This window comes from Ambystoma mexicanum, chromosome 7q, assembly GCF_040938575.1.
Source record: "Ambystoma mexicanum isolate Mex_15411 chromosome 7q, UKY_AmexF1_1, whole genome shotgun sequence".
NCBI classification, from domain to species: domain Eukaryota; kingdom Metazoa; phylum Chordata; class Amphibia; order Caudata; family Ambystomatidae; genus Ambystoma; species Ambystoma mexicanum.
The window spans coordinates 273,817,715-273,843,377 of NC_090941.1; positions in this window are offsets into that span (position 1 = coordinate 273,817,715).

A 25,663-nucleotide genomic window follows, 5' to 3' on the forward strand; every position below is an offset into this window, starting at 1 on the left:
CACTGAAAATTGATTTCATTCACTAAAATTGTTTCAATACTAGTGGTATCCACTTGGTATGGTATCAGACAGACACTAGCAATGATTATTGAATAACTAGCAGGTTGAAAACTTAATTCTGAGGTTGGGTGCAATGAACAGCTATTTCACACGTTATAGATTTGAGCCAAACAAAAAATTAGCGGTAAACTTATCCGTGCACAACATACACGGTGAAGAAGTTATGAAGGTTTTTGTAGGGGTCGTTTTTTTTCAGAAAGCGTCACAATTGGCAAATTGTAAAAGAAAGATGCGCTTTTTAAACTTAACAACCAAGGTTTCCTTACGCTAGGGGAGACTAAGAAGATACAAACTAGCCAACGGCACAGCCACCAGATAAGGACGTCTCCAATCAGGCTTTTGCCCGCCGAGATGCTTGCCTTTCTTCAGCAAATATATTAGCACAAAGATGATTTTAACACTACTATTACCAAAGGACTATAGGGATGAGAGAAAGATTCAGGTAAAACAAAAATATGTTCTACAATGCAGTTCTGGATATAAAAGAATGGGTTGGGTAGGATTACGTATGGATAGGATATTTGCTAGTGACAATCCTATGCTATGGATACTCAATGCCAGTGTTTGGAATGGACCCGTCAGGGATCTGGTCAAAGATTTCTGGACTGGAATTCTGCTAGCACACCGGACTGGACTCAAGGTGCTCTGGTTCTGCTCTCAGCACGGCACTCTGGACACTGCACGGCAGGATTTGGTTGTTCTTTGGATTTGGGCAATAGTTTGGAGCAAGAAAGCAGCACAGCTCAGCCAGGCTGTTCTTTTTTCTGTTCCCCTTAGAGGTCTGGGGTAAAATCTGGTTTCAGGATTTTAAAAGGCCAAGCTGAGAAGGGTTCAGCTTTGGAAATGGGGCTTTCTGCTTTCAAAGTTCTGGAGTAAGGAGTCTGGAGTCTTGGATATGGATTTCTCTTGCAAAGTGCTCCGCCAGCAATCAGATGGTGGGTGAATCTGTGTGTGTCTCTAGGCCCTAAGCAATCTCTATTTATGTATTTTCTAAAGGGGTGGGTAGGCTGAATTATACTAGGCACACCCCTATGGATTCTATTGGTTAGGGTATTTCCTCCCTCCTGATTTGAGAAGGAAACATGGTGTCATGATGACACTGTATTTTAGGATCCAGGGAGAACCTCCCTTTTGTTTCTGCACAGAAAATCTATTTTTCATACCAAACATATTTACAATTTTATCAACTTGCTAGCAATAGCATATTTACATCACAGATTTAGTGGAGCAAGTATTCATCCGAGCCCCATCTTGGTGAGAGCTTGGGTTCAGATTTGGCAGTTTTTCGCACTTTTGGTCTGCTACCCAATGCCAGATTTGTCCACTTTTTTACACATATGTGCGCATGACATCTGTACATAATCATGTGAAGTTTCATGTTTCTGGCATCACCACAATTGCTACAAAACCACAAATTCTGTAGTCATGTCCCTGAACATAGCACAGTGTTCTGAGTAGTTTTAAAACCGTGACCAGAATTTCCATGTTAACAACACTATATTTTACAAATTTGTACAATTTTGCACAGTCCTCTGTCAGTCCTTATCAAAAATATACTTCCTTGTGTTTTAAGGATACACATAATTGTCCCACCCCCAAAGTTTTGTTGGGTCAAGAGCAATCTCTGCCTCTCTTCCTCTGGCAGGAGTTTCTGTTGACACTTGCATCCGCATATTCTTTTCAGCCAAAGAAACCCTTTGTCTCACTCAGGGGCAGCACTGCAAAATCCCCTCCCCTTTTCATTAGCATCTGACTAAGAGTTCCTGGGGCAGAGAGCAGAAGGAAGGCACCTTTTGTTTGGGGCACGCTGTGGAATTTGCTTTGAAACTCTGTGGCTGGCATCCGAGGTTACTTTGACTCACTTTGTTTAAAATTGTCTTTGCTAAAATAAACTTTACATTTTCAAAAATGGACACACAGATCTCTAATTCCAGTCTTTTTAAAACATAGAGATTGAATAGTGGCAACCTATATTGCTTTTGGTGGCAAGTCACTTCTTTTCCACAATTTGATTTTAATGCACAAGTTGAACTTCTAATGCACTTAACTGACAGCTGTCATGCAGGCAGCCGGTGGTACTGCGCCCATATTCTGACAGATTTTCACAGCCAAGCACACTTTTTACTGTGGATATTCTATGATGAATTCTGCTTTTCCTGACATTGTGTGCTTATGTGGATTCCTTAAATAAGGTGATGGTTAACACCCAGCAAGGATGTTGGATCTTTTCTGATGTTTGGGAACTATTATTTTGTAATTTCAGCAACCAAGGAAAAAACCGATTTCAGAGCACTTCTGGGTTTCCTTGCAATGAAGCACTGCCTTTCATGTAGTTTCCATTTTCACTCTGTGGGCAGCCCAATGACAGATTTTAGTAGTGTGGTCTCCTGTTCCACTACTGACACAGGCAAAGCAGATTGGCGGCCAACTTTCTGGTTTCACTGGGCAATTCTCAGAGGTTTCGCGCACATAGGGCTTTTTTGCAGCCGTTTTGTTGGTTCTGGTGCCACCAGCACACAGTGATGTCGCAGGGCAGAGCCTAGTGGGTCAATGCATCCCACATCGGACTATCTTGAAATTCACATCCCCTGTGTTATGTCATGTTATTGGATGGTGCATGTGTGTAATTGAAGGTTTGGGTCAGACCTTTCCCTAGTTTAGCGGTCTAAAATGGCAATCTGCCCCAGTACTTTGTCAAATTCCTGGATTTGATGTGAATAACTAGGAAAAAGTTACCAGAGGAGGACAACAGAAGCTCTGCGCCAGCCCAGCATATCTTGAATTTAGGAAAACCTGCTGGCAAAGCTCTGCCTCTCCTGGGGCCGAAAGAGTCTTTGCAGTGCTTTGCCCCTTAATCCAGAGGGACTACCTAAATATATAACTCTGAAGGCTTTTTAATGATCCTCTGCCGCCAGGACTCTCCTGTGCTGCTCAATCCCAAACCATAAACACCTCATCCTTCCAGAAGCCCAGCCCGGATGTCACTGTTGCTGAACCCATTCTTCAATGCTGGACCATCACACAGGAGCCTAGTACAATCCTCCTAGCATGGAGACTCCCAGTGCCTTGTGCAGTGGCTCTTTTCCCAAACAACCACCTGTGAGACCTGCTTTGGTCACTATTGTGCATTAGCACCCCGATGGGGGGAGCCAGCCGATGAGATAGCTAGGTATGCAGGCTGAAACCAGCAATCTCACCCATGCTGCCTGACTGCGGTTCCCCCGCTGCCATCTTCCCCACACCCTATGTCGCCATTTTGTTTTCTACCCCCCCCCCCCCAATTACCTCAATTTGACTGCAGCGAATGCCGCAGCCACTCCTTCCTTTTGGCTCACAAAGGCTGCCATGGAAAGGGAAGCTGGGCTTTCCATGGCAGCCATCTTGGTATAGTATTTTCCTCCCGCGATCGGGGCACCACAAGGGCTCCCATTCACGGAAGGAACATACATTTAATTAGCCCCGTACCAGCCCTTGGGACGGGTTCTAATAGTGTTAACCTCCTGTTCCAAGTGCTGGAATGGGGGTAATTACCTGGTGGCCTTGTCAAAGGCCCTCACTTCGCTCGGCCCGATTACTTGGAGTGCCGGACCGTGACCCCCCGTTCCAGTCCTTGGAATGGGGGTTAATGCCACATTCTTCATTCTGAGCTGCTGCTTCAACACCTGTTTTTCCTCTTGACTGCATATGTGGGGTCCCCTGACTTCACCTAAGGTCTGTGTTTGGTACTTTTGAATTTAGTGTCTTCCGTTTCTGACCTTGTCCACCCATAAGACAACCTCAACTTTTCTGGCTGCTATGACGGACACTACTTTGCAGGCTCTTCAATGGCGAGAAGCTAACACACTTTCCACAGCGTCCCTATTTCTATAGGGTCCCTGGGCTCTCCTGAAGTTTATTTTGCTTGTCTGGCTGCAAGAACTGAGCCCAGGCAAACTGATGTTCCAGGTAGTCTACACTGCAATCTGACTTTGTGATACTCTGGGAAGATTTCATCCAGTGGATATTTTGGGTCTCTTGACTCACCCTGGCGGTATTTGTTCCGCTTATTTGAGCCTTATGGCTTCAGTGGGCGATCTTACCTATGCAGGACGGAACTACAACATCTCTGGCTGCTGATGGTAGGTTCCTCCCTGCTATCTCTAGATTGGCATGAAGATTAGTAGTTTTGGGAGTTTGGATCTCTTCAGTGGCGCCCCCTCATCCCTTCCCCCATTTGTTCAGGCTTTGTGGGTTGACCTTGTACTTCTTCATTGACTTGCATTAAGCCATAGACTAACATTGAAGTTGTGGTTACACACTCTGCTGTTCACTTGGCCTAGTACTTCTCATCTAAGATCTCTAAAAGCTGGCACACTCGTATCTCTCCTCTCCCTCCTTTCCACAGCGTCTTACCCCTCCTTCTGTTCCCATGATTTTCCACCTACGGCTCCCTCTCCAACTGAACTAGCACCTATCCAGGCAACAACCAGCCCTCTTATGCACCTATTGACCTGTGTCCCTGCGAACGGTTGAGGAACTTTCAGCTCTTAATTGCTCCTACCTATTCCCTTGTTAGGGAGGTTTACACAAATTGCAGTCTGTGACAGAACATTGAAAAGCCCACCTTTGGTGACAGGGTTACACCTTTTAGTTTAGGCCTGTACTACCCAAAGGTTTGGTAGCTATGTCGGATCAGCCACACTTAGTCTAAGGTGGGAGAAGGGCTGTAGTTGAGGCATGCAGGACTTGGAGCATACACTTAGTTCAAGGATACATTGACACACTAGAAGGTTTATAAAAATAGTGATTTATATACACTAAGGTTGAAAAGTAAGGTAAGGAAGTACTGTTCGCGCATTAATATGTCAGTAGAATTAAAGGTAGCGCACTTTAAATTAAAATGTAAAGCAACACAAAGTTTGAGAAACTATTGATAATTAATAGCGAACAGTAGATCAACTCTTGGAACTGCAATTAACCCTGCTTGACAAATCTTTAAAAATCCATCTCTATACTAAGTGAGTCTTCGTGTTAGGGGAACACTGGGGATCCAGTGACCAAGGGCTGAGGAGGAAGGAAGCAGGTAAGTAGCAGACAATGCAAAGTCTATTAAGGTTTCCTCGGGTTTTGCTTGTAAGTTATTTTATCAATTTACGGCACAATTGGTGGCTCACCCCAATGGTACTTAGGGTGCCCTGGAGGGGGGTGCAATTAACAGCTTAACTGCAGCCCTCTAAGAACACAAGAGCAAAACAGTGAGAATCAAGTTAAGTACTTAGGCCTGAGACAGTACCTTTTCAATGAAGAACCTGGTGCAGCAGGTTGGTCCCCACAGTTGTTCCTGGTTCGATATTCTGGGTCTAGATGGCTGAAGAAGGAACTCTGGAGGGAACAGACAGATGCACTCCAGCAGTGGGACACCCAGAAGTGGATCTTTGTGGCACTGGTGCTATGGAGCCCTTCACCAGCTTCGGTTCAGCCACGGATGTCATCCGGTAGATTTCTCTTCAGTTCTCGGTCCACGACTCAGCTGATGGGATGTATAGGAGTGGAAACAAGTCGCTACAGGCACGGAAGGATGCCCACAAGGGTACAGCCGAAACTATGCTTCACAAGATGTTGCACTGCAAAATGACACCGGTCGCAGCCTATTGCAAGTTTGCAACCCAGGAAGGTTTCAGCTCTTCGTGGGATGGTGCAAAATGCAGGTGGTCTTGAGACTGGTTAGGCCACCCAGTCCCTGGGAGGAAGTCCTCTTCGAGAGAGCCTCCCTGTCACTTGGAAAAGTCATCATGAACAGGGCTTAAAAAAGTATAGCCAACATTTTAGTCAAATAGTGACCCTAGTATCCTCTGTCGCAGCTGGGAAGGCTGCCTGTGGTAAGTCCACCAAAAGTTGTGGAAAGAGATACACTGCCACCAGTCTGTCAGATTAACTTGTAACAGTAACTAAAAGTTACTGGAACAGTGAGAAAAGGGAGACAATGTTTCCCCTCAGCACTGCAAATAGGCTGGGGTTAGCTGAACTGACAAAATAAAATACAGGAGGGATAAAGGGGTGCCGCCGTACCCTGCTAATGTGTTAACACGGCTAAAGTAAAAGAGAAGGTTCAGGGAGCTTCCAGCAGCACTGCACAGAAAGTGCTGTGTGGTGCAATAATAAAATGTAGGTGCTATAAAACATGGAGGAAAGCAGAACTCCACTAAAAACTATTCAAAAGAGGTAAAAAGCGTTCCCAAGATTAGTGCAAAAGAATGAATGACTGTAGAAAAAGGTTCTCACTCACTCATGAGAATTAGACCACAAATCCAATAGAGAAGCAAAAATACTGTGGGACTCGCAAGTGGGAAGAATTATACTCAAAAAGGACATTCTACCTAACGTCCCTCTTCAATCGCTCCCTTTCTCTTGTGCTCTCTCCTTCCTGCTTTAAAGTAGCCACCAATGCCCTACCAATGCTCAAGTAACATTTGGGGGGCCCCAAAAATCCTGTTAATTATTGACCTATTTTCTGCCTTCTCTCACTTTTGAAAACTCCTGGAGAGGCTTGTCTTCAGGATCTTCAACTACCTTGGCAGCAACGACCACTGTGACCCACTCCAGTCTGGATTTTGCATTCGACCCTCTATGTGTAACCAGCACTTCCCCAAAGTCTCAAATGTTCTATCCACTGCTCACCATCCAAACTATCCTAATCATGCAAGACCACTCTGCTGCCTTTGGTACTCTGGGCCACCCCTTCCTTCTCCAGACCCTTGCTGAGCTAGGAATTCGGGGTACTGTTCACAACTGGATTGCCTCCTACCTTGCCAATCATTTCTTTTCCATCTCCTGGCACACTGCTACATCTGAGCTGATCTCCCTCGCAATCTCCTTAAGGCTCCGTCATTAGCTCTATACTATTTACCCTCCATACCCACCCCTCCTGCAAATAATCTCTCCATTTTGGTTCTCCCGTCATCACTGGGTGGACACCACACAAATAGTCATATTTCCTTCTCATTCCTGATCTCTCTGCATGCATCTCTAGTTGCCTGTCAGCTATCTATCAGTGTATGGTACTTCATTCTCTCATGCTCTAGTCCCCTAAAGACAAGCCATCTCCGTGTGGGCTACCAAAGCCCCCATCTCCTTCTCTCCCCTATCTCGTCCACCCTTGATATGCTCCACCCCTCTCTATATGCTCTCAGCCTCAGACCACAGTGATCTCAATCTTCATTGCTTTATTACTTCAACTGCTGGCAGGATTAACCTAGTGAGTATTCGAAAAATCCACCCTCTCAGCACTTGTCATTCCGCCTAAACACTTATGTTCACTCTGCTACCCAGTGCTCCTACCGCTTGACAACTCCTGCCCACTCAAATACTCAATTTAACCACATGTATCCTCTATAATCTGCCCCGCTCTTCTACCTCTTCTAACACCATATCAATGCTACATGGCTCTCCATTTAAAATCATGCCCCCTTCAAACCTATACTCCTTGTCTTTAAATATGTACATAGTCTCGAAACTCTTCTTCCCGCCCTTCAAACCAACCTGGCTTAAACTATCGTCCACTGATCACCTCCCATAGCATCCTATTTGAATCCTTCTTATTTTGAGTCCTCCTTAATCTCGCCATTCCCCAGCCACCTTGTATAGCGTCTCAATTCCATTCCTCCCTCCTTGCCCTTCACCACTGGATCTCACCATTCAATCACGTAAAAAAATACCTCTAGCATGTGCTCCTTTTAAATCTGCTTCGACCCGAGTATGAAACGAGCACTGTCATTATGCCAACAAATCCCCCCCCTACTCTTCGATAGCCCGGTTACTGGAACCCCTCTACATAGTACTGTTTCCCATTTATATATCCATCTTCCCCTCTTGTCACTGTCTTGTCATGTGCCATCCATGATCTATGTATCATGTTGTAGCCATTCAGCATTTGGTCAATTGCTAATCATTGTCTCCTCCATTGAAAGGCACCTGTTCCAGGATGGCCCCATAAGATGTTGCTACTGTTATGTTCCTAGTCAAAACACGTTTCTCTCTCAAGAAATGTGATAGAAATAAATACATTCGAAACGGGGCGGTAAGCCTCACTAAATATCCAGTGAGATTTTGTTGGTTTATTTGAAAAATGTTATGACCCTGATCAGTCACATTTTCTGAAAAGTTCCTTGTAGTTGTTACTTTGTACAACTTTATTATAAAACATTTATTTTTGCAAATATGTTTAGATATTTCCTTATCGTCTGTTTATCAAAGGTATTTAGTATACTTTCAAACAACCCTCCCTCTTTTGAAGAGTTGCCTTGACTGCTCAACCATACTACAACTTGGAAAGTCCAAATAGTTCAGAGGACAACCCTTGTAAGTCAAGAATGTTGTTATCTCTGCGCCATAGAAATAGGACTAACAATCGCTGTAACCCTCAAACGTAAGCTCAATTTCATTGACAAAAAAACAACACCCGGGGAGAGACCTGCTTCACAAATGAGCATCCTAGAATCCCACTCTCTCCCACTCATAACATCCCCAAACTCGCCAAGTATGCCAGCCTCTCCAGTGGGCTCTCCTCCATCAAAGCCACCACGTATACCAGCAAACTCTACATCTAGCATCAAGACCCTCACCACTGAAGTAGCCCACCTTTTCTTGACATAGTGAACACCTCTCTCATTATACATATTCCCCTAGTCACTATTTCTTGCTTAGAGAAACTGCACCTTGACCACGATGAGTTATCCAATTGATGTCTCTTCATCAGACTATCTTTCCCTCTGACCATTCTAGAGAACTGTGTAGCTCTAACAATTCAGGTGCACATTCCCAACAACCTTCTTCCCTTCTACCAGTCTGATTTTAACCCAGATGCAGTACCCAAACTGGCCACATAAAGGGTGCTTATGATGACCCATGGATCACAGAAACAGTGGACTGCTCCCCTTTTGGTTTCCTGAACCTGTTAGCAGCCTTTGATACCATTGACCACCAGTCCTTTTATCAACTCAATTCTGCTAAATGTTACTGAGTTCATGGACCTCATTTCTTGTAAGGAAACTGTAGCGTGTCCAAATGGTGGCAACCACGTTCTGATGATGGTCTATTCTGATGGAACCACCGGAGGGGGAGGGGGGGGCCTACTAGCAGAGCAGGACCTAATTATCCACAAAGAGGTTGATAACCCTAAGCTGTGTTCCAAAATGCCTTGGGACATAACATTCACCGCCTAGAGGCCTTACTCAGCCAATCCTGGTCATCATATGTATATTTTAAAGTGAATTCCATTAGCCAAGTTCGTCGCCTGTCATACAAAGGTTAATACAAGACTTGCCAAGTGACACAAACTCAGAGGGTTTCACCCCGATACCAAGTAACTAGAAATTGCATTGCAATAGCAGAGTCTACTCCTAAACAAGAAATCCCTTTCATCCACCTTCCAACTCATGGTCAACTTTTCAAGCCATAGCACTCTTCTTTTGTATTCTCTGGAGGTCAAAGAACAACCCCTGGTTGGAAAAATTGATGTACAAAATATACCAAAAACGTATACCAACACTTGAGTGCAATTTAAAAATCAACTTTAGTGTCATGAAATAACAGTATGGCAGCCGACTACTGCAAATGGCAGCAAGCCCAGTACCCCACGCATTCCACTCCTAACGCGATTTCTCAAGCCAGTTTATAGGAACACAGGGACCACCGCCCCAATTCTATGTTGTCAGGTCACATAACCATTTATTAAAATGTGTTAATTATCCAAGGTATTACTTTACTACCAGCACAAGGCAATTGTATAGAAAAATATATAAAATGCATGTTCTGAAAGCATTCCAATTCCTAAACCTATACATATTAGTCATGTTTTCATGTGCCAAAATCTGGGCAGACAAATCATCAGAAAAAGGCAATAACACCTCAATCAATTAAAATCAACAACCAAATGTTATCATTTCATCTATTTACTAGTGACCAGCATTCATTGTAGTACTTAATCACCCTCCGACAGAGTTTCTAATACGGTTTAGCGTATGACACGTTAAACATAGGAAAACCCTCTACATTATATAAGAAGAAAAATAACTACATGTCCCGCAAGTATGTTTTAATAACTTCTAAATACCAAACCTACTAATAATTGTAGAGAAATCAATTAATAATTAATTTAATCTCACCATGTCCTCCATATTAAAAATCATAAATATTGTGACAAATCCCTTATTTTAGCACCAATCGCTTAATATTCTTTTACTGAATAGTTAATACCAATAAACTCCTGGGGACCCCTAGAGTTGTGTGTTCACTTACTGGATTCTTCAATATATTTCAACTCAGATATAAATGTATAACCTTTGTGTATCAAATCCATCTAGAGTGTTCCTTCTTATCTTCACTATGCATCATATATTTCATGATTTTTGCCTGTTTGTTTGGTCAAATTTACTGTTCTCCAAAGACTTTAAAAAGGTACGATAATTCTTATAGCATTCTTGAAAATGCACTACCACAGGCTAGTTAATGTAATTTCTACATATTGCCCTAATGTGTTCTTATATGATGATCTTTGGTTTATGTGTTGTTATGCCTGTGGAAAGTGCACCTGGGCAAATTAACACATAAACCACAAAAGTCGAATAACAATAAAATGTATTAACTGTGCCCCTTGCTTACAGCTGCTTAAAAATGTGTTTTGGGGGAATTGATAGCAAACTGAACATTGTGTGCATATAAAAAAAAAACTCTTTGTACTAGATGGTTAACATGTTTCATGACATGTAAAATGACTGGCTACCAGTTTTTTATGTAGGGTCAGAAATTCACTAAATGTAATTTGTGGTCCAGCCCCAATTTCCTCTTGAGGTCCCTATCAGTCAAACATACTGGCTGATTTTTAAATTAAGAGGATCCTCTCTCAAATGTTTGCCTACTATACCTGTTCACAAATCTAATAATAGAATCAGCATGATCCTTATTATTCCAAGATGTCTTTATTAAGAGAGCATCCCTCCCCATTTCCAGCACCTATCCGAAAGTCAAATCACCGTTCTCTTTTGGATAGCCCGTATTCTTATATGCATCATACATTCTTTATTTTTCCTGGATATAATTCTCCCCTGTTGAAAAACATCTTCTGGCTCAAATGAATTCCCGATAGGCGATACTCCATGTTAACTTCATTTGTTGCAGTGTTCCTCCTACATGTTCTTGTCTCACTTCATTGTGAATCATGGTGTGAATATTGGGATAATCCATTTCTTTTTTATTGATAGTGTTTGTAAATTTGAGGTTCCACTCATTAATATTCAAAAGTCCTCTAACAAGATTGTGTCTTCATCCCAAATAAGTAACATATCAGTATATCAGACCTACATTACAACATATGCTATATCTGTGGGCCCAAGCTTCTCTGTGTTTTCCTATGTGCGGCTAGCAAATGAAGGCTCAGCTGTAAATTCTTCATTAATTCAGTCAAGATTTCTGTATGCACATGAAGATTAATGGATCTAGCAAGAAGGAAATCTCACCCCCTCCCCCGGCTTTCAACTCATAAGTGTTTGATAAAAGTATATAAAGATGCATCTGTTGTAATGAACAAATATTGAGTCTGTCAGGGTATACCGTGAAGAAGTTTCAATACCCTTGTTGAATCTTGAACATAAGAGTACAGAACCGAGACAACCTTATTAGCATTTTATTGTCCCCTGGGTGTCAAAGAACAAACCACAGCTTGCCCAAGCCCAGATTAGAGGTGCAGAAAGCCACAACACATCTACTTTGATTTGCGGGTCTCCTGACATGTATCAAATCTGTTTAACAACTACCCACTCAAGATATACCACTGTGTTGCCTACAAATTAAAACAAATACTAAAACTATGTTTGTTTAGCACATACAACCTTTTTGGAGCTAAGGGGCAGTAATATGTACCTTCAATCCTCAGCCCTGTCTTTCCATCTATCTTATCTATCTTTGTTCACGTCTACCAAAGCTTTATACATTCTCAAAAGCAGAATTTAGAAAGCTTATTGGAATTTGTGGCTCTCTTTTATTTTATTTTTAAAGATGACACTCATGTTCTCTGAATGCTCTCTTTAGACAGTCTTCTATGCAGCCCAGTCCTGTGCTCCCAGACAACTGTGAAACCTAAACAGTCTATACACAAACTCTGCGTGGAGTACTTAAACTACTCCAAGGGCACTCCTGTCTCGCATGTATAGCCTTGGTGGTGCTGAAATGTTTTTATTAATGTTCTATATAGATTTCTTTTTATCTATTCTTAATGTTGAAAACGGACCTTGAATCAGTTTGAGCAATAAACACTATTCAAGTTTTGGTCTGAATATAGTTGTGTTCACCAATTTAGGGCTATACATGTGAGACAGAAGTGTCCTTGGAGTAGTTTTAATACTCACAGCAGAGTGTTTGTATAGACTGCTCTCTTTAGATAATGTATGTTTATTGTATATTCTCTTTGGTCGGCGCTATTCTGTAATGTGCATGCCTGGCTTTATATACCCTACTTTTACCTTGGTGTGGAATTGCTCCAGTCAGCCAGGTGCCATAGAGCAAATACTTTAAATAAAAGAAATACAATGCCAATCTGAGTGGTGTAATATTAGCATCACTATCTCTCTTCCTTTCACGTCTTGGAGGCCTGCACTACTGAAACTTAATTTAACTCCTATTTTGTCAGGTCTCTAGAGTCAGCTCCCATAGAATACAAACATTTCAGGCCTTAATAGATCATGTTCAACTCTGGGAGAGACATTTTAAACTCTGGAAAAAGACAATTTACAGGCAACCACTAAAGGAAAGCACAACTGAATAGAAATACATTATGGATTGGGATGACTGGTTGAGGAACCAACTGTCACTAATAACTCCCTAGAAGCTGCTCAATGATCACTATGATTATTGAATGGAGAAACTGACACAGACTTAGTTGATCCACTGCAAGGTGTTAATCAGCAACGTGCAAGCACTGAAAAAAGATTACAATCCTTGTGGGCAGGCAAATTGACAACCTCTCATGTTTTAGCTCCGGCCCCACTTCTATGAAACTATATACATTCTGAAAGCCTGATTTTGTGACGCTAAGGCACCAAGCTGAACCCAAACACCTATGGCCTCCAGACCGCTGTTGAAGATTATAGAAGGACTGAACACAACCAAGTTAACTGGCCAATGTGCTACATGAAAAGCCACTGGAACTGGGTGGTTCTAATCATATCAAGCAATGTCTAAATCAACCCCAGTAATTTTTATTCCCCAATGCCATAGATACCTTTAACACACTGTATGCCAATGGAATGGGAGTTATGACCAAAGGGATGCTAAAGAACAACTATGTTGCTTAAGGGAACTGGATACAGAAACTAATGCCTCCTTCTCAGACATTGATTAAAGCAACTTCTCAAACAACCAGGACAAGAAAGTTGCAGTGAAAATGTACTCCTCCTAATGCCTACAAGCGCGACAACAAACCAGTTCTTTGAAAGACAAGTAGGAACAAAAGCAAGGGTGTTAGGGACCTTGTAGAACCACCTTGGACAACCTGCTGAATTACAGGCTCATAGCAAATATATGCCTTTGAACCAGTTCCTTATCCTCACCCGTTATCAATCAGGTTTTTGATCGGGTTTCGGGACCGAGACTTCCCTAGTGGAACTGAAATCTAGACATCTTGGGTGCATGGATAAAGGGGAAATTTCCCTTGTAGTTTCTCTGAACCTGCATTTGATTTGGTCGACCACTCCCTTCTTGTAGACAGAATGGACGAGGTGGCCAACTTCTCTCCTTCCGCGGTGTTATGGATTCGATCTTATTTAGAAAATAGGCAAAGCAGGGTCTGTCTTGAAGAGGCGGCATCTTCTCCGATTCCAGTGCTTTTTGGGGTACCGAGAGGGTGCAAGCTCATCCCCTTGCTTTTGCAACATCTTTATGGCCCCCCTTTGTTGCATTTCTTTAGCAGGAAAGAGTTGTATTCTCTAATTACGTTGATGACACTCAGTGCATCATCCCGTTAACAGGCATCCATACCCAAGATGAATTAGAACTTAATAGAATCTTTGGCCTGATGGAGAATTGGATTATGGGCAACAATCTTGCCTTGAACAGAGGAAAAACAGAGCTCATGATCGTAGGTAGCTGGGCCTCATTAGCAAAACTGGAACCTGCCTACCAGTCTTTTTTACTTGGGGATACCAAAATCAATCTAAATTGAAAATGTTGGGAGTTGGCTTGGACCAGCTTCTGATCATGAAGGCTTATGTGGGCAGCATTGGCTCGGGAGCAGTCTACTTTCGCATCTTAGACAATTCATCCCCCAAGTAAATGCGGAATCGATTGACAGAGCAATTATAGGGGCTAAAATCGATTATTGTGGTAGCTTTTAGTTGGACTTGGAAAGGCAGATACCAACAGAATTCAAGTCGTACGGAATGGGGCAGTCGGAGTGGTCGTCGGCTTATTGCGCCGTGACCATGTCTCTGAAGCTAGACGTTCTTTGCACTGGCTTCCTGTAGAGGCACAAGCCAGGTTTAGACTGTTGGTTATTACTTTTAAATGCAGACAGGGTCTTATGCCATCTTACCTGCAAGACCGTTATCATATGTTATCTCTCAGCCTCGGCCTGCAACGGCCCCTTCAGCTCCTGGGTACCCAGGCCCCCATGACCAGCTCCATACAGCTGCTCTCTCCGCCTCGGTCTTTACGGCTTCTGCAGCTCCCGAGCACCTGGGCCTCTGCAGCCAGCTCCTAACTGCGGCTCCACAACCTCGGCCTGCAACGGCTCTCGCGGTTCCTGTGCACCTATTCACCCGGACCCATCTGACGGCTCCATACATCGGCACCCACAACCTCGGCCTGCCACGGCCCCCGCAGCTCCTGGGCACACGGTCCTTTCAGCCAGCTCATCATACCGCATACAGCAGCCTGCAAATCCTCGACCTGGAACGGCTCTCGGTCCCTTCTGCCAGCTCTTCACACTTCAAACGGCGCTCTTTCAGCTTCGGGCTGCAGCGGCCCTGCTGCTCCTGAGCACCCGGCCACTGCAGCCAGCTCCTCTCACCGCACACAGCGGCTACCACAACCTCAGCTGCATTAGCCCCCCACTGTTCCTGTACACCAGGTCCCCGCAGCTGCCGGGGACAGCTCCTCATTCCACATATGGTGGCTCACACTGCCTTGGCATGTCTGGCCCCCGCTGCCTCTGAGCCTGTGGCTCCCAGCACTGGTGTGCCCGCTCTTCCTACCACCTCCGGCTGAGTTCTCTGCATCCCCTGCCCGGGCCGTTCAGCTCCACATTAGTTTTGGTGACTCCCTCCATTTTAGGACCATGTTGCCTACATCATCTGTCAGCTCACACTGCTACGAACTCCGCCTCCACTGCCCTGTCCGGATAGCGCTGCAGTCATCCTCGTGACTCCCTCCAATGTCGGACCACTGTGCCTACAACACCCAACTGCTGTCTCGTTGCAACTGGCTCCCACTGTTCCCACGTGCATTACTGTGTCCTCCACAGCCCGTCCTGACAGCTCCACAGCCGCTCTTGGTCTCCTTCCTGCTTCACGCCTTGGCGGCTACTTCATCCACCTGCCTTCTCCTTCCTTAGATGACTGCCGCAGGCCGCTCTTGACTCAGCATACTGCCGCCCCCACTGACTGACACGGCCTCTGCAGCTCCAGTGTCCACTGTGACTCCGAAGCCCAGCACTGGCCTACTCCCCCTGGACCTATTGTGCTTCTCCCTCCCTCTCATGCTGGGTGAACCTCTTCCTTCATGCTGCAGCTTCCTGCGCCTAATAGACTGCTCCTTCAACGTCACCTTCCACATCTGTCTACCTTCCCCGTCCTCCGCTGCCTTCATCAACAGCTTCCTACCACGGTTCCTGGAGACCCCTGGGTGCACCTCTTCCCACACTACGTCAGCCTCCTCTGCTTCCTTGATTGCTCCATCTACGGCATCTGCCACATCTGATTGCCATCACAGCCACAGCAACCTCTACAGCTCCTTGTACTGCTCCATCTACCATCACCCCTACAGCCATCGCAGCCCTGCTGCTCCTTGACTCGCTTCTTCAGCCATCTCCTCCGCAACCACTGTGCTGCAACCCGCTCCTCAACCATCTCGACCTTAAGTCACCACTGCCTCTGCTGCTCCTTTTAGCCCTCCTCAACCTTCACCACTGCTGCTTTGTTACTCCATCCACCCTTCCTTACAGCATCCTCCCCAGCTTTAGGCATCAGCCCCTTAGACCTCTTACTCTCTTGAGCATCCTGGACTACACCTTACCCTACAACCCTGCCCACCTATTACCAGCCTTTACTCTGGTACTCCAGTCCTTCCTCACCTGACCTCTGCTTTAATTATTGCTCCTTGTTATGCGCGGCTCCCCCTTTCTGACCTGCCTCCCCTCCTCTCTTCCCCCTCCCCTTTCCCCCCCTCAAGGTTCTTTACCTCATCACCCTGACCATTTCCTCTCTCAACCTCCCCTCCCCTCCTCAAACCCACTCCATCCCACCTCCTAACCACTCACTCAGGCGCCGCAACCTTATCTACCCACTAATCTCCCATACCCCAATACCTTTGAAGTTGCCCTCTGGAATACCCGCTTGATCTGCAATAAAACTACTGCTGTTCTTGACCTATTCTTACATCTCAACCTCCAATTTCTCTGTGTCTCTGAAACCTGGATCCCACCCCATAACACCTCTGTTCCCGCATCACTCACCTCTTCTTCATCTTCTTTCGAGCATGTCCCTCGACCCTCTGGTCGTGGAGGCGGCCTAGGCCTTCTCTTCCGTCCTTACTTTACCTCCTCTCCCTCTCCTCCTTCTCTTCCCACTCTCCCTTCGAATACATGTATAAAATCTTTAATTCCCCCAAGCTATATCTTTCCTTATCATATACCGCCCTCCTGGCCCTCCTGGCTTATTCTATGAAGACAACGACCATCTTCTCAGCCTCCTCTCCCCCAGCCCCTCCCCTCTAATCGTACTTGGTGACCTCAATCTCAATCTTTCCACTAACTCCCTCTCCTCTCCTGTCAATCCTTGATTCCTACCTCCTTCCCCCTCTCCCTTCCCCTCCTACTGACCAATCTGGCTCTACTATTGACCTAATCTTTACCTCTTCTTTCTCTGCCTCTCCCGTTTCCTCTCTACCTAACTACCTCTCTGACCACTCCTTACTCTCCTTCTCCCTGACCCCCCATCCCCCTCGTCCCCCTCCCCCCTTCCCCCTTCTTCCACCCTCTTCTTCCGCTGTGACCTATGTAACTTCAATTCTTCTCTCTTCCTTACCTCCTGCTCTTCCTTCCTCCCCCCTCTCACGCTTCTCCTCTCTTTCAGCTACTGAAGCTTCCTCCACCCTAACCTCCTCCCTCACCTCTGCTCTAGATCATCTTTACCCTCTCTCCTCATTTCACCCTTCCCGCCGTACTGCTCTACCTTGGCTTTCTCCCCATCGTTCCTCCATGCGCCGCCTTCTTAGGCTCTTTGAACGTTCCTGGCTCAAACACCCCACCCCCTCCAACAAATCTGCATACTTCAAGTATCACTCCCTCTATGGCTCCTGTCTCAACTCTGCTAAGCGTTCTTCTCTGCCCCTCTTTACTCTCAGTCCTCCCATCCACGCCGCATCTTTCAAACCTTATCCCGACTCCTTTCTCCTCCCACCCCCGATCATTCTATTGCCTCTCCTCTCTCTGCCTCTGACCTTGCCTCCTTCTTTTCCAACAAAGTCCTCAACCTCCGACAATCTATTCTCTCTTCCCCTTCCTATTCTCCCCCTCCACCCCCCCTTCTCCCCTTCCCTTCTCCATGTCCTCATCCACCCCTATCACTCAACCTGAAGTCAACCTCCTCCTCTCCAAAACTCATCCAACTGCTTCTCCTGCAGACCCCATTCCTACCTTCCTTATAGCTAAAATCTACCCTCTCTTAATACCTTCTCACCTGCTTCTTCAACACCTGTCTCTCTACTTCCACCTTCCCCTCTCCTTTCAAGCATGCTACCATCATCCCAATTCTCAAAAAAATCCTCTGCTAACCCTCATCTCGCATCCATTTCCGCCCTATCTCCCTTCTTCCCTTCCTCTCCAAACTTCTAGAACGTATTGTCTATTCTCAACTCTCTACCTTCATCTCCACCCACTCCCTCCTCCTCCTCCCCCACCCAATCTGGATTCCGCCCTCTTCACTCCACTGAAACTGCTCTCACCTCCGTTCTCAACTCTCTCCTATCTGCTCGCTACTCTAAGCACTCTTCTATTCTTATCCTACTTGATCTCTCAGCTGCCTTCGATACTGTTGACCACCCTCTTCTCCTCAACTCTCTCTCATCATTTGGCCTCAAAGACTCCATCCTCGACTGCTTCTCCTCCTATCTCTCTAATCGCACATTTTCAGTCTCTTGGGGTGGCCATTCCTCACCTGTCTTTCCTCTCAACCACGGTGTTCCCCAAGGGTCTGTCCTTGAACCCTTTCTCTTCTCACTCTATACTTCCTTCCTTGCCCCCATTATATCCTCCTTTGGTGTATCACACCATTTCTATGCTGATGACACCCAACTCTTCCTTTCCTTCTCCTCCTTCACACCTGACATCCAACTTAAGCTCTCTTCTTGCCTCTCTGCCATTAAATCCTGGATGTCCTCTCACTTCCTTTCTCTCAACTCTGGTAAAACTGAGCTCCTCTTCTTCCCTGCCAGTACTCTTCCTCCTTCCTCTCCTCCTCCCTTCATTTCCTTCTTCCCTCCCAACTCCCTTTCTCCCCTCATGCCCGCAACCTTGGCCTCTACATCGACCCCCACCTCTCTTTCTCACCACATTTCTCTCACTGCCAGATCTTGACGCTTCCACCTCTACAATATCCGTAAAATGTGTCCTCTCATAACCTTCGATGCGACTAAACTTCTAATCTCCTCCCTCATCTTCTCCAGACTCTTCTACTGCTCCACTCTCTTCTTTGGACTCCCCTCCTCCCACCTCTCGCCCCTCAAATCCATCTACTGCTCCGCTATCCACTCCCTCTGCCTTCTCCCACCTCACGACTCTATCTCCTCTTCCCTTGACTCACTAGGATGGCTCCCTTTTCACCCCCAGCTTAAATTTAACTTCCTCTGTCTAGTCTTCAAAGCCCTCTATTGTCTTGCCCCTCCCTATCTATCCTCCCTCCTCAATTTCTACACCCCTCCTCACTCTCTCCGTTCTGCAGATCTCTTCCTTCTTTCTCCTCCTCCACCCTCCGCCCCTTCCCGCTTCTGTTCCTTCCAACTTCTTGCTCCTTACCATTGGAACCGCCTTCCCCTCCTAATCCGCTCTACTACCACCTACCCCTCATTTCGCACCTCTCTAAAATCCTACCTCTTCCATTCAACCCCCTAGCTCTCCCTGCTTCCTCCTTCTCCATTGAATCCTCCTCCTCCACCTTCTAACCCTCCTCTCTCACTTAGTTCCCCTCCATCTACACTTAACCTCAACAATAATGTAAATTGTTCCCTGTACTGTTTTTTGTTTTGATTCGATGTTATGTATTGCTTGTTGTAATTGCTTGTTACTCGTGTAAAGCGCTTTGGCTTAAGCGCTATATAAATCTAAATAAATACAAATAGAGTAGGTCAGTGGCAGGACTCTTAGGTCCAGTAATCAGAATTCCCTGTTTCTCCCCAGAAGTAGAATGAAGAAAGTAGAAAATTTAGCCTTTTTCATGGCGGCACCCAAGTCTTGGTAACCGGTTACCTTTCGCTGTCCGAAGTCAGACCTCCGTAGAGGCCTTCGAGAAAGATCTGAAGACCTGGCTGTTTTCTTGAATAGCGCATGGGAGGTATCCGACGTTGTATGGTTAGCCTAGTCTGGAGCATCTCTAGTTTTTCTGTTTTTATGTTATTTTGTCTTGTCTGCGCCCTAATGCCCATAGGTCCAATGTTGCGCGTTACAAATATTTTAAAGTAAAGTAAAAGTTAAGTGGATATCGGGGACCTTATTAAGAGAATTACCGCCCTGAGAAAGATCCACTTTAAGGTATAATCGGGAAGTGAATACGCTGCTCACTCTTTTTATAAATTCAAGGCCAGGAGGTGTGCATGGTTGGGCCAAAGTATTGGCATAATAAAGAGGCTAACAAAAAGAAAAATACTGCTAACTAATACTGATCTCCCATTATAGCATGTCATTCGTTGCTATAGAGGAGGACAGCAGTGAATTATGATACACAGGCACACCAATTGGACCTGATGGTTTTCCAAGAGCAGATGGAATGGATTCTATGATTTTGCAGAGAGGCACAATCGAAGGCAGCACGTGATCAGGGAGCACAGTCCCTGAAGGCTGGGTTTGGTGCACCAATTGCCAATGGAGGTGCCGCCAATGTCCCATTCAGAACTGAAGAGTGCTGAATGGAAGGCTTTGAATAAATCATTACCCGTGGCATTCTTTTAGGCACTCCCAACCCTTTTTTTTTCTGAAGGCTATGCCACTATAGAAGAAGAAAGCCTGTTTGCAATTAAGGCTCTGTTCCTCCTGCCAAGGCCTAGGGATCAACCGATAACTCAAATCCAAGATGGTAAAGTTCAAAAGGGTTTATTTTACTAAGTGAACATGTCAAGGCAGCAACCGGGAGGCGGGAGCCGGCCATACTACCGAAGGCCCACAACAAAGGCTTTGTCTACCCCTGTCCACCACAGTACACCTCCCCTGTGTGCCTGTGAATACCCCCTCACACCTCCCCCTCCCCCGTGTGCCTGTGAATGCCCCCTCACACCTCCCCCGTGTGCCTGTGAATGCCCCCTCTCATCTCACCCGCCCCGTGTGCCTGTGAATGCCCCCTCTCACCTCCCCTGTGTGCCTGTGAATGCCCCCTATCACCTCCCTTGCCCCCGTGTGCCTGTGAATGCCCCCTCTCACCTCCCCCTCCCCCGTGTGCCTGTGAATGCCCCCCTCTCGCCTCCCCTGCCCCCCGTGTGCCTGTGAGTGCTCCCGCTCACCTCCCCTTTCCCCTCCCCCCGTGTGCCTATGAATGCCCCCTCTCACCTTCCCCTCCCCCGTGTGCCTCTCACTTCTAAAGGCGTCCCCTTGACTGTCCTCACTAAGCTGCACTGATCTAGCTTCAGCCACATCTAAACGAAGACATGATGGCATTCAAGCAGCTACTAGATCTAATTGCTTGGTATACTATTCAATGGATCTCTGATATCGACAATCCGCTTGTGTTAGACCTGCCAATGCAACCCCATTTCTTTTGTAACAATAAAGAGTTAACTATTTCTTATAATCAAGAGACCTAATGCAGGAACTTCAGCTCATGCTTTCTTAACGGTATCAAATATTTGTTCTGCCTCTTATGTCAATTAAAGCGGTAGTTTTGATGTGTTGGCCTTCATGCCCCTGCAGTTGTTTGACTATCTGAGTGTTTCCTAGCATCTATTGCCTACAATAATCTAGCTTGCTCTGAAATGCCCTGGGGGAGCAGTCTGAGGTTTAGGAATTTTATCTACCAGTCCTTTTTTTAAATTTTTTTTTTTATACCAGTCCTTTCCTGGAGGGAGCTATGAACCGGTGACCTAGTATAATTGTATGTCCCAGATATGGATGTGTTGTGTCCCTTACACGCTAGCACAGTCAATAACACCTGTGCATCTTGCTTGCATGCTTCTTATTATAGTGAGGATAACAAGCAATCTTTGTACTGTACCAACATGAACTTTCTGGGAAACTTAATATCATCTAAATCTTTCCTAAGTTGCTTTGAGAAAAGTATATGTGATTCTGTATAGATCCCTGGGAAAGACTTGTTCATGTTTACTATATTCCATGCTAAGAAAACAATGCAAATGAAAACTGGCTGTCCAGTTGTATGGGGATAGAAAAGAAAGCAGAACACAGATTTTCAACAGTGATGTGTGAAGCAGTAGGTTGAATACATGATGTAATGGTAGCTCATTTGGGAAACACTGGAAAGGCGGGATGGCTACTGAGTTTACAGCTCTTCAATCTTGGACACATATATACGTATTCTTACCAGGCTTCTTGATTGGCAAAATCAGAGTGTTACATGCACTTCACAAAGGCACTATAACCCATTGCTTCAATAGGGATTCTCTTATGGTTGTTATGCCCTCTTCAGCTTCTGTCCTCAATGAGTACTGAGGGATGTGCAGCAGTTTTCTAGACAGGTCTATCTTAACAGGTTCTGTGCTCCCAATACATCATACTTTGTTATCATGATTTGACCATAGGGATTTGGGAATGACATTGATCAAGTCTTGTAAATACGAGGATCAATCCTTGTCTGTACTCTGTACCACTTTCTCCTCTATGACATATAAGGTGGCTCGGGTTGCCTTTGCATTCTTATTGGGGGAACTCAATAACACTGGATCCAGAGAACAAAAGCGGCTGCATTTAAATGTACACAATCGGTTTCTCTGTAATATATTTACGGGTAGTGAGGCACTGAGGATGAAAGTGTGTGTGTTAGTGATTGGATGTGAAATAATTGTTACTGTTCAGAAACATGATGGAGGACTGTGGAGTTGGAGATGGGTACTGAATTCACTGTGTCAAAGGCCAGGGGACTGTCTGGGAATCAGTCAGACCATATGGCTAACCGACTGGTTTCTGTTTTAACCAAACAAGAGATGGTTTGCTCCAGTCTTCATGCTCCTCTTCTTCCTAGGCCTCTACTCGAAGACAAAAAAAACATACTTCATTTATAGCACACATACAGAATATATAAATTACATGAACCAGTAATATCAATGAAATAACTGATGAACTTATTTTAAACAAATACCTCTGTTATGGTCCCTTGTTTTCTGAATTTTCCTTAAAACAGTCAAATTGGATTTGCCAACTAGCAGACGAAGCTGAAAAACAGCATTTTGAAATTGTATAGACCTTAAAATGTTCTCTTCCACTTAAAGAACCATATTTCAATATATACCAAAATGTCACTGTGGAAACCATTAAAACATTACATATTACATCACAGTTAAAATGGACAACTGATACGTTACAATATCTCACCTTTACAATCTAAAACTCACCATGGAAGAGAGCACCAACAAAATACATTTCATGGATCTAGAATTACATCAAACCCACAGCGGGCAACAGCATTTTACATGCAGCAAGTTATCATCCAACACACATCAAGAACAACATCCCCTATGGGGAATATTTGAGGATTAAACGTAACTGTACTGAAAAGCAGGAATTGAAGAAACATTTGAATTTAGCAAAAGAAAAAATTCTGGAAAGGGGATACAGAATCCATCACTTGAATTCAGCCAAAAATAAAAGTGAAGAACGCACTAGACAAGATCTACTAATAATGAAACCATGCAAAAACAAAGAAACCAAACAAAATGCATCTAAAACAATCAGATTTATCACAACCTACAACACTGAAGTCAAAACTTTGAAAAAAATCCTCAACAAACATTGGAATCTGCTAAGAATGGATCAAGAACTGAAACCTTTTCTACCAGATACCCAGTGAATTACATATAGAAAAGCACCTAATTTGAAGAATATCCTATTCCCCTCTCATTTTATAGAAAAGAGAAATATGGGAGGACAGCAACAATTGTGGCTATCTGAGAAACTCAAAGGTTTCTACAAATGTGGGAATTGCAAAATGTGTGCTTTTGCAATCAATGGACTGAAAGAATTTATCAAACCTAATGGCACAAATTACTTAATCAAAGATTTTTGAATTGCAACACTCAATTCACAGTGTATGCTATTAAATGTGTTTGCTCTAAACTTTACATAGGGAGCACAACTTTCAAAATTCGAATATCTGAGCATATTCGCTCCATCAAACAGAAAGACATTCGCTATCCCTTAAGCAAACACTTTTTGGAAAATCATTGAGATGATCAAATTAATCTCATAAGATTTTATGCTCTTCAACATGTAACTGCTCCCAAAAGAGGAGGAAATAGGGAAAGATCCCTGAGAAAAGTTGAAGCTAATTGGATTTTCTCTATGGACAGCTACATTACCGGCCTAAATTCTGATCATGAACTTAGCCATTTTCTATGATGTCATAACTTTGAATGTTTATGTATGTTTTCTTTAAATGCTGTACGAGGTCTGCTAATTCATAGTTATGCACTTAATTTTTAAACCAAACATTTTTGAAGCAAATAAACTTATAGGCATAATATGAGAATCCTTCAGTTCTTCACTTAATTTCAATGTGGAATATATGGCATAATGACCACTTAAGATAATTAATACCTTTCCCCATTTCTCCACATTTTTCCACATTTCTTCACATTTTTTCACCACGTGCCACATGTTTCCATTTTTTGATTCACTTTTTCAAATATTCCGTATTTTTTTTCATACGGTCCTCCTTTTTTTCCCACTTTTTCAACAATTTTTATACTTTAGGTATAATTAGATATAGCTGGTAACTTACAAAACACTATTCTCAATACACCATTCCTATGGTTATATTGGTAATGCTGTAACAGCCACCCATCCAACAAGTAACGTCCTTCTATTTTTGCCTACCAAGAAAGCCATAGCAAGGAATTACGCCCATTCACCAGCCAGTGTACTTTCATTTTTTCGATGACCAAAATTGCCGACCAAGGAAGCCATAGCAATGAATCACGCCCATCTACCAGTTCATGTACTTCTATTTTGCCAACCATAATTACCTACCAAGGAAGCCACAGTAAGTTATTACGCGCATGCACACATACAGATTTTTCCAAAATGGCGGCTGCAACGTGATGACGTATATGACGTCATCACGTTGCAGCACGTAAATAAAAGCGTCCATTTTGAATGCCGCAAATGCAGTTCCGGCACCAAGAAAGCAGCAGCATCCAAGGAACACAGGAGAAATCCAGGTATATTGCATCCCTAAACTTAACCCAAGCTGAGACCCTACTTTAATAAGATACTAAGTCCTATTTGTAACCCTTACAGTCATTACTTTTTAAATATAATCACTGTATATGCAACTTTCAGGAACTGCTTAACAGCATAAGAAGCCCTAAGGATTCTTGGTATGTTAATGAAAATCACTTTGAAAATTCAAAAATGTAATCCACTGTATAAGAATCAACATACCTTAACTGCAAATAAGAACTTTCAGAGCAAAAGGACCAATAATCTAAAATAGTAAGCATAACCTTAATCTATCACCTGGTATTTGGGTATAAATGTGCCATCTAGCCGTATACTTGGTAGACATGTTTATATTATTTCCAAACTGTATCCACTTGTATTGAAAACTTTTTTCAGAATACTATGTCTAATTTGCCTTCCTATTCTGCTTAGAAAAATAATGTGCTTTTGAGAAAAAGAGATTTATAGACAAATATAATTTTATTTTTCAGCACCAACCACAATTAAGCTTAAAATGCAACATACACAGTAAAGCAAACAATCTCTATCCATCACTTATATGTAGGTTTTTTGGATAAATACCTGAGCACTAAGATTGTAAAATTAACATCCCTTTAATTTCTTGTTCACCATTTTACTTTTCAGCTCTTGTATAAAACTTCACCTCCCCTCCTGATGCAACACTAGTTTTAAAGTGGGGAAACACGTGTTTAGGGCATTTAAGCAAGTTTTAAGAATTTAAGAAAATACTGCAATTAAAACTGT